We start from the raw sequence: 12222 nt of genomic DNA on the forward strand, positions 1-12222 counted from the left end.
GATGGATAAGGAAGTGGCGGGATGGTCGCATCCAAAGAGGAACAGTCAAGGGCTCAATGCCCACATGGAAAGCAGTAAGGAGTGGTGGGGTGTCCCTCAAGGGTCCATACTGGGACCAATACTGTGGACTGTCTTCCTTAAGGACAGAGCTAGTGGGATTGAGTGCACCCTCAGAAAGCTTGCAGATGCCACCAAGCCGAGTGCTTGGAATTTGGGGTTTCTTTTTGCCAGTACAGGGTCCAGCTCCGGCGGGACCCGGCGGGGTGAGATTCCCATCTCTTTGCATGCTGCTGGTGCTCTTCCCTTCCGTAGTGTGTGTCTTGCCCAGGGCAATGCCAGGACAGGCTGCTCTGTGACGCTGCCCAGGGCGCTGGCACCTGCGCTCCACCGTGTCCTGCTTTTCTGGATGGCTCGCTGATAGGCTTTTTGCAGGGAGCTGCAGCCCTCCGGGGCCTCCTTCTTGCTCTGGTGTTGGGGCTTGGGCTGATGGGGCCTTTGCGCCTCGCCCGGTAACGGGCTCCTCTTTCCCTCTGCCTGCGGGGCTTTCTCCTGGCACCGCTCTTAGCGGATCTCTTGCTCCTGGGCTGTGCCCACGGTCCCCACGGGACAGTGGGGCCCCCGGGGGTGGAGCGAAGCGTTTGCGAAGCCGCTAGTCGTGCCTCGTGAAGTCTTCCAGGATGGCGAGTGTGCCTGGGAGGATGCATTTGCAAGGCTCGTCGTGGCTTTGCAGCAGCGCATGCGCCATGTGCTCTTGCGGTCCTCCTTGGTGCCTCCTGGGGGGGTGAAAGAGGTCTATCCCAGTGGCCCTAGGGGACAGGAGGGGCTGAGTGTCGTCTCATCAACCAGAGCTCCACGTTGCTTCCCCCTGTGGCCCGGGCTCCACTTAGCGGGCCCTCTCCAGCCCCCTTGCGAGTGCGCCAAGCCCCTTCAGCATTAATGCGCGTTCCTTCCCGGCTTCCCATTTTTTCTCCGTCGCCAGCCGAGGGCGGCTGAGCTGAGATAGCCAGCGGGAGTGTCGGCCTCAGGTGCGCAGTGGGGCTGCCCTTCCCGTGCTGGGGCCAAACGTGGGTGGGGCTGCGAGGTGGCGGGTCCCCGCAGCCCTGTGTGACACGGCGCCGTGTCACAGTGGGACACGTGCATCTCAGCAAGAGCTCTCTCTCCCCACCGTGCCTCCAGCCACACTCCGCGGCGAGGCCTGGGCGACGCCAGGGCTGCTCTCGCCAGCGCTGCTCTCGCCAGCGCTCTGCTCTGCAGGAGCTGCCCTGCCGCCAGCAGGAGGTCAGGGGAAGCCGCGGGAGAGCGTTGGAGACGCCGCTTGGGGAAGTGGCAAGGAGGAGGAGGACGAGGAGGAGGAGGAGGACGTGGAGGAGGAGGAGGAGGAGAGGAGCAGAGGGGGTTTGTAGCAGGCCCAGCACCTCTCTCCCAGCTGCTGCAGCGCAGGGGGGCAAAGATGACCAAGTACCTGCTCTTCAACCCCTTGGGGCCCGAGAAGCTTCCAACCCTCAAGGAGCTCACCACCAGCGGTAAGCGCCTGGGGAGCCCTTGCAGGAGTGCTCTCGGAGCCACGAGGAGTGGAGATGAGCTGTGGAAACCCTGAGGCTGGGGCTGGGGCTGGGGCTGGGGCTGTAGCGGGGGTCTTCTGGCAGGGACTGGCGGCCGCAAGGAGAGCCCTGCCTGCTGGCGCCTTGGGGCTCGGGGGTGCCTCCGGCAGTCAAAGGGATGGATCCCCTTCCCCAAAACACGACGGATGCCTGCCCTTCCTGGGCCCAGGGCGGGCTTCTTGGAGGCTAGGGGCGCTCAAGAACGCAGCTGGGCCGCCCCGGCGCTGCGAGCGTTTGCTCAGGGCGAGGCGGGGCTTGAGCGCCCTGCACTGTCGCCTCCGTGGGTAGGGGGCTGCTGGACGGTTGGGCCTTGCTGACTCAGAGCATGGCGTGCCTTGCCTTTGCCTTCCAGAAATCTGCAAAGTCTGGGCTGCCGCATCCAAGTACATCCGGAGACAGCTCTTGCAGAAGAGGGTGAGCCTTGCCTCCTGCTCATGGCCCATCCTGCCCCTCTGGAGCTCCGGAGCGGGCAGGGCGCAAAGCAGCATCCCCAGGGCCACGCCAGTCACGCGGCAGCCTTCCCCCTGCGCAGCACTGCCAACGCTCCCTCTCCTTGCTTGCCTTTTCAGGCGGTGGACATCGGAATTGGGACATTTGCAGTTGTCCCAGCGTGTGCCACAGTGGGAGAGGACGAGGTTTTGCCTGTGGAGAGACCTGTGTTCCAGCCGTGCAGGTTTCTGAAGAAATTTTACAAGCTCAAGTGTGCGAAGACCAAAATGCCCGGTAAGAAGAGGGATGCTTCCCCTGCCCAGCCCTTGCATTTGACTCGGCGCCCACACCTCTGCGACACGGCCGAGCAAAGGCTCTTCCAACCTCGAGAGCGCTGAGCGTGGGCACACGGACGGCAGCCCAGCACCCTGCCCCTCCGCAGGGAGCCAGCCCCATCTCCCCAGCTCGCCCTACGCTCCAGCTGCTTGCCCGCAGCAGGAGGCAAAGCTTCTCTTTGCCTTCTCTTGGCCATCACGTCCGTGCTGGAGACGTGGCCGAAGCTGAAAGGGGAGCGCTCTCTGGCACAGCGCTGCCCGAGGGCTGGGCGCCCGTGGCACCCGGTCTCGGAGTCAGCGGAACTGCGGTGGGGTGACTTGCTTGCTTTGCGCTTGTTTCCTAGACGACACACCATCCGGTCCACTGGACTTCGAGCAGATTGCTGCGGACATCCACTTCCGCCAAGACATCGTGGAGCAGTGCATACACGAGACCCTGCTCTTCTTCGCTGGGGCCCTCCGAGACGACAAGGAGGTGGAATTCTCCTTCAAGGGCATTGGCATCCTAGCCGTGCGAAGAAAAGCACTCAGCATGACCTTCTTTGATGACTGCCTCCTGCAGCTGGATGCGACCGGGAACATGCTGGCAGCTCTCATCGGGGTGAGCTTGTCCTTTCTCCGGGGCTCCTCCTCATGCCTCTTTGGCAATGCTGCCAAAGCTCGCTCCAGCGGCTTTCTCTTGGCTGCCGCCACCTGCCTCGCCACCTGGCCTACACACGCTCTCGATGAGCCAGGCCAAGCCTCGGCAGCGCCTCGGCCCCTTCGAGGGAGGGGCTAATGACATCAAGGGAGAAGGGGGTGCGCGGCTTTCTGAGAAGCAGCCTTTGGGCCTTTGAGCAGCGAGGCCGTTGGCCGCCTTTGTGAGCAACCAGCGCGTGTCCTGGGCGTCTGCTGACGTGTCTCTGTCCCCTTGCAGGATGCCAAGATGCGGGCTATCGTGGCCTTCCCGGGCAAAACCGATTTCACTCGGCTCAGTCGAGACGGGGTCGTCACGCTGCCAAGGTGAGCAGGACGGCTTGTGCAGCCCCTGGCTGGTCAAGGGAGCAGCTGCTCAGCTCCTGCTGTGGGGGCAGCCTCTTGCCGAGGCTCCTCTCCTGCCAAACCTGGGCAAGAGCAGCTCTTTCCCAGGAGAGCTTCCCGGTCCGCCCGCCGACGGCTCCTCCTTGCCTTGGAGAGTGCAGACGAAGCGGCCAGTCCGCTCTCCATGTGCCCTGAGAGAGTGAGAGAGGCGGGAGGGTCTGTGCGGGCAGCAAGGAGGGCTTGCGCTAGGATCATCAGCTTTCTGGCAGGAAGGCGAGGGAAGCAGCGGCAGAGGCTGATGGAGACCGTGGGGCCCCGCAGGTCCCACAGAGAGCTGCGTCCCCCAAGGGCTTGGCGGTGGCTCCCAAAGCTGCCTGCCAGCAGCTTATTAGCGTCAGCCCCCGAGGGAGCGCGGAGCCCTTTTGCCCAGCTGCCGCCGCCTTCTTCTTCCCAGGCTTGCAGCTGAGACCCCACACCAAGCAGCGGCCCCTGCCATTTCTCTGAAGCCCCAGAGAGAGCCGGCGCCTTGGGGCGGGGGTGCCCGCAGAGGTAATGTCCCAGCTGGGTGCTGGCAGGGGGCTGTGGGCACTCCGCTCTGGCCCGCAGGGTCCCAAAGACGCTCTTGTGCTCTTCTCTTGCCTCCCGCTTGCAGTGAGCGTGCTGGATCCCGTGTTCCTGGCTCAGCGGAGGGTTTCTCTAGCCAGGCAGCTGGCGAAGGAAGGCGAGCACGCTAAAGCCACGGAAGCCGGCCCAGACAGGTGAGCCTCCTGGAGGAGCGACGTGGCTGGGGGCGCGGGGGCACAGTGCGCCCTTGCTGTCGGGCCAGTGAGCTGTTTCCCTTGGCCGCGGGGGTGCCTGTGCTGATGCCGAAAGGCCCCGGAGACGTTGTCCTGCTGGACACGTGGCCCTCCTCTCGAACCGCCTGGTGCTGACGGAGCCGCGGGGCAGGCTGCGAGCCCAGCCTGCAGCAACTGGCTCAGTCTGGGCTCGCGCAAGCTCAGCCTGCCGTGCCTCTTCAGAGTCCTGCCAGAAATCCAGAAGTCCCAGGAGGAGCTGAAGCAGCCCAGACCTCCAGCTCAGCCGCGCTTGGAGCTCCCTGCATGTGTTCCGCAGCCCTCAGGAACGGTACGCCCTCGGGATTTGCCAGCCCTGCGTCACATTTTGGGCTCTGGGCCGGGGCAGAAGAGGCGGCAAGAGCTGCCCTCCGTCCCTGCCCTGCCGCCCAGCCCAAGCCCGAGGAGACTAACGCTGCCTGTGTCGTGTGTGCGTGGCCTCCAGGGAACGCGGTCCCTCCGCACCCAGAGGGAAGAGAAACGGCTCCGGCTGCTCATGGCATCCAAGCGCCAAGAGCTGGAAGCGGAAGCGTGGCGCCAATACCGTGCCAACAGAAGGGGACGGAACACGGAGCAAGGCCAGGTATGGCATGCGCTTCACAGCCCCCAGGAAAAGGGCATTTCCCCTCCCCGCTCCCTGGGGAGCAGGCACAGCGGCGCTGCTTGTGGCCAATTGGCCAGGCAGGGCTCTTCTCTCTGCCCGCTGCCCTGCCCGTTGCCCTGACCTGACGCAGGAGCTGTCCCTAAGGCCCCAGGCCAAAGCGTGCAGTTGGCTCTGGCACGGGCAGTCTGTTTAGTGCCTGGACCTCCCTGCGAGGGCTCAGCACCACTCTGCCCGGAAGACTAAGGCAAGCCTGCGCAAGTCACACGCCTCGGCTGAAGCCTTGCGAGCAGCCCCAGCTGTTGGAGGCAGTGCTTCAGGAGACTCTCTTCTGCCTTTGCAGAGCCCCTGCCGCCATCTCTTTGAGGATCCCCATCGCCCTCCGCACCTCCTGAGAAAGGCCTACGCCGAGAAGCTGATGAAGGAGGGGCTACAGCAGAAGGAGAAGGAGACATGCCAAAGCCCTGCAAGGCAGAGGGCATCAGAGGGGCGCGCAGAGCTGCACCTCCCGGGGAGAGCACGGCAAGAGTAAGTGTGTGCCGGCTCCTGCAGGGGCCAGGGAAAGCTTGGGGGGGGCTCCAAGCCCTGGCGCTGTCCAGGCTTTCGGAGGCTACGCAGCTTGGCATCCCCCAGCTCCTCGCGATGCAGGAATGACCGGCCTTAGAGGCCACCTCCGGGGGCCTCTCTGCGGCCCCAGGCCAACGCAGGACGCTTCTCCCCAGGGCAAGGCTTTGGGTACAAAAGGCAATGGGGGCCGTGTGCGTGACTGCCTGCGTCTGCACGTGCACGTGCGCGTGCAGGCACGGCGTGCTGGAAGAGGCAGGCAGCATCCCAGCCAAAGCACGACAGAACCAGATGCGTGGGGTGCCCCCGTCCTGCCCTGCCCTGCCCTGCCCTGCCCTGCCCTGCCCTGCCAGGTCCTGGGGAAAGCAGCTCTTTCCCTGATGGCCCTTGCGGCCTCGCAGACAGCTCCGCAGTCCGGCCTCGAACCAGGCGCCTTGTCCATCCACGTGACTGGGTTCCCACCCGCTGGGCGCTCAGGAGAGCCTTGCAATAGGGGGGACACCGTCCCGGGGGTCTGAAGACGAAACACTGGCTCCGCTGCTGGCCTCTGCCTTCCCAAAGGCGGCAGCCTGTGCTCGCCCTCCACGCGCAGCGACTCCGGGCACCCGGCCCCCAGCTGCGATGCCTGCTCCGTCCCGGGACTCGGCCCTGCCCGGCTTCACCCCCGGCTGATCTGCGCTCTTCTCGCTGCACATTGCTCGCGGCACGAGGGGCCACGAGCCGCCACGCAGAGCAGCGGGCTGCCCTCGGCAGCACCTCCCAGAACTACCGGCCTGAGCCAGGCTTTGGGGCGTTGCGGGCCCTCCTCTCCGACCACAGAGCTGAGGCCCTTTCTTCTCTCTCCTTTAGCAGAGGGGAGAAGACGAGGCTGTTGGAGCGCCGCTGGAAGGCCCAGGGACTGGCAGCCATGCCAAGAAGCTGCGAGCAGCCCCGGAGAGCCCAGCGGCAGGGGCCTTAGCCGGCGCGGCAGCCACCCTTTTCTGCAGGAGAGCTGTCAGCACCGGGTGGCGGGGGCCAGGAGTGCCTTTGCAAAGGGGACCATGCCAAATAAAGGTGGCTGCTGGTGCCTGTTTGAGCGACCACGCTGCACTGTGTTTCTCTGCGGCCAAGGGGACAGAAAGGGGGGTCCTGCAGACCCCTGGTCGGAGGGGTTTCCGGGCAAACGGGCCGGGGGGACTGCCAGCCAGTCACGACAGGCCACGCGACCCAAAGAGCGGTGTCCCTTCCAGGCCACACAGCACGGGGGCTTCAGAGCACGGCTTCTCTGCATCCAAACACCGCTCTGTAGGCAGAAGCAGAGCTCCGTGCCTGGGCACAGCGCTCTCTCAGAGCACATTCGCACTGGCCAAAGAAAACGCGGGGCTTCATGCTCCTTGAAGAGCTACGCTCACGTGGAGAAACATGCTTTGTTGAAGACGCTCCTTACTTGAGCCCCTGGCTGGCCCTCAGGAACTGTCCAATGGCCCTCTTGGTAGACACTTCAGTCATTTTAGAAAGAGAGAAGATCTGGAGCTCAAACCAGCCTCACGGAAGGGAGGTGGCTGCATCAGTGGCCAAGGGAAGAGCAACGGAGGTCATCTAGCTGGACTTCTGTAAGGCCTTTGGCACAGGCCCCCACAACGTTCTCATCTCTGCATTGGAGAGATAGGGATTGGATTGGATTGGACTCGATTGGACTGGATTGGATTGGATGGGATTGGACTGGATTGGATTGGACTGGACTGGATTGGACTGGATTGGATTGGATTGGACTGCATTGGATTGGATTGGATTGGACTACGTTGCATTGGATTGGATTGGATTGGATTGGACTGCATTGGCTTGGGTTGGACTGGATTGGACTGCATTGGATTGGATAGATGGACTGGTAGATGGATAAGGAAGTGGCGGGATGGTCGCATCCAAAGAGGAACAGTCAAGGGCTCAATGCCCACATGGAAAGCAGTAAGGAGTGGTGGGGTGTCCCTCAAGGGTCCATACTGGGACCAATACTGTGGACTGTCTTCCTTAAGGACAGAGCTAGTGGGATTGAGTGCACCCTCAGAAAGCTTGCAGATGCCACCAAGCCGAGTGCTTGGAATTTGGGGTTTCTTTTTGCCAGTACAGGGTCCAGCTCCGGCGGGACCCGGCGGGGTGAGATTCCCATCTCTTTGCATGCTGCTGGTGCTCTTCCCTTCCGTAGTGTGTGTCTTGCCCAGGGCAATGCCAGGACAGGCTGCTCTGTGACGCTGCCCAGGGCGCTGGCACCTGCGCTCCACCGTGTCCTGCTTTTCTGGATGGCTCGCTGATAGGCTTTTTGCAGGGAGCTGCAGCCCTCCGGGGCCTCCTTCTTGCTCTGGTGTTGGGGCTTGGGCTGATGGGGCCTTTGCGCCTCGCCCGGTAACGGGCTCCTCTTTCCCTCTGCCTGCGGGGCTTTCTCCTGGCACCGCTCTTAGCGGATCTCTTGCTCCTGGGCTGTGCCCACGGTCCCCACGGGACAGTGGGGCCCCCGGGGGTGGAGCGAAGCGTTTGCGAAGCCGCTAGTCGTGCCTCGTGAAGTCTTCCAGGATGGCGAGTGTGCCTGGGAGGATGCATTTGCAAGGCTCGTCGTGGCTTTGCAGCAGCGCATGCGCCATGTGCTCTTGCGGTCCTCCTTGGTGCCTCCTGGGGGGGTGAAAGAGGTCTATCCCAGTGGCCCTAGGGGACAGGAGGGGCTGAGTGTCGTCTCATCAACCAGAGCTCCACGTTGCTTCCCCCTGTGGCCCGGGCTCCACTTAGCGGGCCCTCTCCAGCCCCCTTGCGAGTGCGCCAAGCCCCTTCAGCATTAATGCGCGTTCCTTCCCGGCTTCCCATTTTTTCTCCGTCGCCAGCCGAGGGCGGCTGAGCTGAGATAGCCAGCGGGAGTGTCGGCCTCAGGTGCGCAGTGGGGCTGCCCTTCCCGTGCTGGGGCCAAACGTGGGTGGGGCTGCGAGGTGGCGGGTCCCCGCAGTCCTGTGTGACACGGCGCCGTGTCACAGTGGGACACGTGCATCTCAGCAAGAGCTCTCTCTCCCCACCGTGCCTCCAGCCACACTCCGCGGCGAGGCCTGGGTGACGCCAGGGCTGCTCTCGCCAGCGCTGCTCTCGCCAGCGCTCTGCTCTGCAGGAGCTGCCCTGCCGCCAGCAGGAGGTCAGGGGAAGCCGCGGGAGAGCGTTGGAGACGCCGCTTGGGGAAGTGGCAAGGAGGAGGAGGACGAGGAGGAGGAGGAGGACGTGGAGGAGGAGGAGGAGGAGAGGAGCAGAGGGGGTTTGTAGCAGGCCCAGCACCTCTCTCCCAGCTGCTGCAGCGCAGGGGGGCAAAGATGACCAAGTACCTGCTCTTCAACCCCTTGGGGCCCGAGAAGCTTCCAACCCTCAAGGAGCTCACCACCAGCGGTAAGCGCCTGGGGAGCCCTTGCAGGAGTGCTCTCGGAGCCACGAGGAGTGGAGATGAGCTGTGGAAACCCTGAGGCTGGGGCTGGGGCTGGGGCTGGGGCTGTAGCGGGGGTCTTCTGGCAGGGACTGGCGGCCGCAAGGAGAGCCCTGCCTGCTGGCGCCTTGGGGCTCGGGGGTGCCTCCGGCAGTCAAAGGGATGGATCCCCTTCCCCAAAACACGACGGATGCCTGCCCTTCCTGGGCCCAGGGCGGGCTTCTTGGAGGCTAGGGGCGCTCAAGAACGCAGCTGGGCCGCCCCGGCGCTGCGAGCGTTTGCTCAGGGCGAGGCGGGGCTTGAGCGCCCTGCACTGTCGCCTCCGTGGGTAGGGGGCTGCTGGACGGTTGGGCCTTGCTGACTCAGAGCATGGCGTGCCTTGCCTTTGCCTTCCAGAAATCTGCAAAGTCTGGGCTGCCGCATCCAAGTACATCCGGAGACAGCTCTTGCAGAAGAGGGTGAGCCTTGCCTCCTGCTCATGGCCCATCCTGCCCCTCTGGAGCTCCGGAGCGGGCAGGGCGCAAAGCAGCATCCCCAGGGCCACGCCAGTCACGCGGCAGCCTTCCCCCTGCGCAGCACTGCCAACGCTCCCTCTCCTTGCTTGCCTTTTCAGGCGGTGGACATCGGAATTGGGACATTTGCAGTTGTCCCAGCGTGTGCCACAGTGGGAGAGGACGAGGTTTTGCCTGTGGAGAGACCTGTGTTCCAGCCGTGCAGGTTTCTGAAGAAATTTTACAAGCTCAAGTGTGCGAAGACCAAAATGCCCGGTAAGAAGAGGGATGCTTCCCCTGCCCAGCCCTTGCATTTGACTCGGCGCCCACACCTCTGCGACACGGCCGAGCAAAGGCTCTTCCAACCTCGAGAGCGCTGAGCGTGGGCACACGGACGGCAGCCCAGCACCCTGCCCCTCCGCAGGGAGCCAGCCCCATCTCCCCAGCTCGCCCTACGCTCCAGCTGCTTGCCCGCAGCAGGAGGCAAAGCTTCTCTTTGCCTTCTCTTGGCCATCACGTCCGTGCTGGAGACGTGGCCGAAGCTGAAAGGGGAGCGCTCTCTGGCACAGCGCTGCCCGAGGGCTGGGCGCCCGTGGCACCCGGTCTCGGAGTCAGCGGAACTGCGGTGGGGTGACTTGCTTGCTTTGCGCTTGTTTCCTAGACGACACACCATCCGGTCCACTGGACTTCGAGCAGATTGCTGCGGACATCCACTTCCGCCAAGACATCGTGGAGCAGTGCATACACGAGACCCTGCTCTTCTTCGCTGGGGCCCTCCGAGACGACAAGGAGGTGGAATTCTCCTTCAAGGGCATTGGCATCCTAGCCGTGCGAAGAAAAGCACTCAGCATGACCTTCTTTGATGACTGCCTCCTGCAGCTGGATGCGACCGGGAACATGCTGGCAGCTCTCATCGGGGTGAGCTTGTCCTTTCTCCGGGGCTCCTCCTCATGCCTCTTTGGCAATGCTGCCAAAGCTCGCTCCAGCGGCTTTCTCTTGGCTGCCGCCACCTGCCTCGCCACCTGGCCTACACACGCTCTCGATGAGCCAGGCCAAGCCTCGGCAGCGCCTCGGCCCCTTCGAGGGAGGGGCTAATGACATCAAGGGAGAAGGGGGTGCGCGGCTTTCTGAGAAGCAGCCTTTGGGCCTTTGAGCAGCGAGGCCGTTGGCCGCCTTTGTGAGCAACCAGCGCGTGTCCTGGGCGTCTGCTGACGTGTCTCTGTCCCCTTGCAGGATGCCAAGATGCGGGCTATCGTGGCCTTCCCGGGCAAAACCGATTTCACTCGGCTCAGTCGAGACGGGGTCGTCACGCTGCCAAGGTGAGCAGGACGGCTTGTGCAGCCCCTGGCTGGTCAAGGGAGCAGCTGCTCAGCTCCTGCTGTGGGGGCAGCCTCTTGCCGAGGCTCCTCTCCTGCCAAACCTGGGCAAGAGCAGCTCTTTCCCAGGAGAGCTTCCCGGTCCGCCCGCCGACGGCTCCTCCTTGCCTTGGAGAGTGCAGACGAAGCGGCCAGTCCGCTCTCCATGTGCCCTGAGAGAGTGAGAGAGGCGGGAGGGTCTGTGCGGGCAGCAAGGAGGGCTTGCGCTAGGATCATCAGCTTTCTGGCAGGAAGGCGAGGGAAGCAGCGGCAGAGGCTGATGGAGACCGTGGGGCCCCGCAGGTCCCACAGAGAGCTGCGTCCCCCAAGGGCTTGGCGGTGGCTCCCAAAGCTGCCTGCCAGCAGCTTATTAGCGTCAGCCCCCGAGGGAGCGCGGAGCCCTTTTGCCCAGCTGCCGCCGCCTTCTTCTTCCCAGGCTTGCAGCTGAGACCCCACACCAAGCAGCGGCCCCTGCCATTTCTCTGAAGCCCCAGAGAGAGCCGGCGCCTTGGGGCGGGGGTGCCCGCAGAGGTAATGTCCCAGCTGGGTGCTGGCAGGGGGCTGTGGGCACTCCGCTCTGGCCCGCAGGGTCCCAAAGACGCTCTTGTGCTCTTCTCTTGCCTCCCGCTTGCAGTGAGCGTGCTGGATCCCGTGTTCCTGGCTCAGCGGAGGGTTTCTCTAGCCAGGCAGCTGGCGAAGGAAGGCGAGCACGCTAAAGCCACGGAAGCCGGCCCAGACAGGTGAGCCTCCTGGAGGAGCGACGTGGCTGGGGGCGCGGGGGCACAGTGCGCCCTTGCTGTCGGGCCAGTGAGCTGTTTCCCTTGGCCGCGGGGGTGCCTGTGCTGATGCCGAAAGGCCCCGGAGACGTTGTCCTGCTGGACACGTGGCCCTCCTCTCGAACCGCCTGGTGCTGACGGAGCCGCGGGGCAGGCTGCGAGCCCAGCCTGCAGCAACTGGCTCAGTCTGGGCTCGCGCAAGCTCAGCCTGCCGTGCCTCTTCAGAGTCCTGCCAGAAATCCAGAAGTCCCAGGAGGAGCTGAAGCAGCCCAGACCTCCAGCTCAGCCGCGCTTGGAGCTCCCTGCATGTGTTCCGCAGCCCTCAGGAACGGTACGCCCTCGGGATTTGCCAGCCCTGCGTCACATTTTGGGCTCTGGGCCGGGGCAGAAGAGGCGGCAAGAGCTGCCCTCCGTCCCTGCCCTGCCGCCCAGCCCAAGCCCGAGGAGACTAACGCTGCCTGTGTCGTGTGTGCGTGGCCTCCAGGGAACGCGGTCCCTCCGCACCCAGAGGGAAGAGAAACGGCTCCGGCTGCTCATGGCATCCAAGCGCCAAGAGCTGGAAGCGGAAGCGTGGCGCCAATACCGTGCCAACAGAAGGGGACGGAACACGGAGCAAGGCCAGGTATGGCATGCGCTTCACAGCCCCCAGGAAAAGGGCATTTCCCCTCCCCGCTCCCTGGGGAGCAGGCACAGCGGCGCTGCTTGTGGCCAATTGGCCAGGCAGGGCTCTTCTCTCTGCCCGCTGCCCTGCCCGTTGTCCTGACCTGACGCAGGAGCTGTCCCTAAGGCC

The sequence above is a fragment of the Platalea leucorodia genome, assembly GCF_965183815.1.
Source record: "Platalea leucorodia genome assembly, chromosome: Z".
In the NCBI taxonomy this organism is placed as follows: Eukaryota; Metazoa; Chordata; class Aves; order Pelecaniformes; family Threskiornithidae; genus Platalea; species Platalea leucorodia.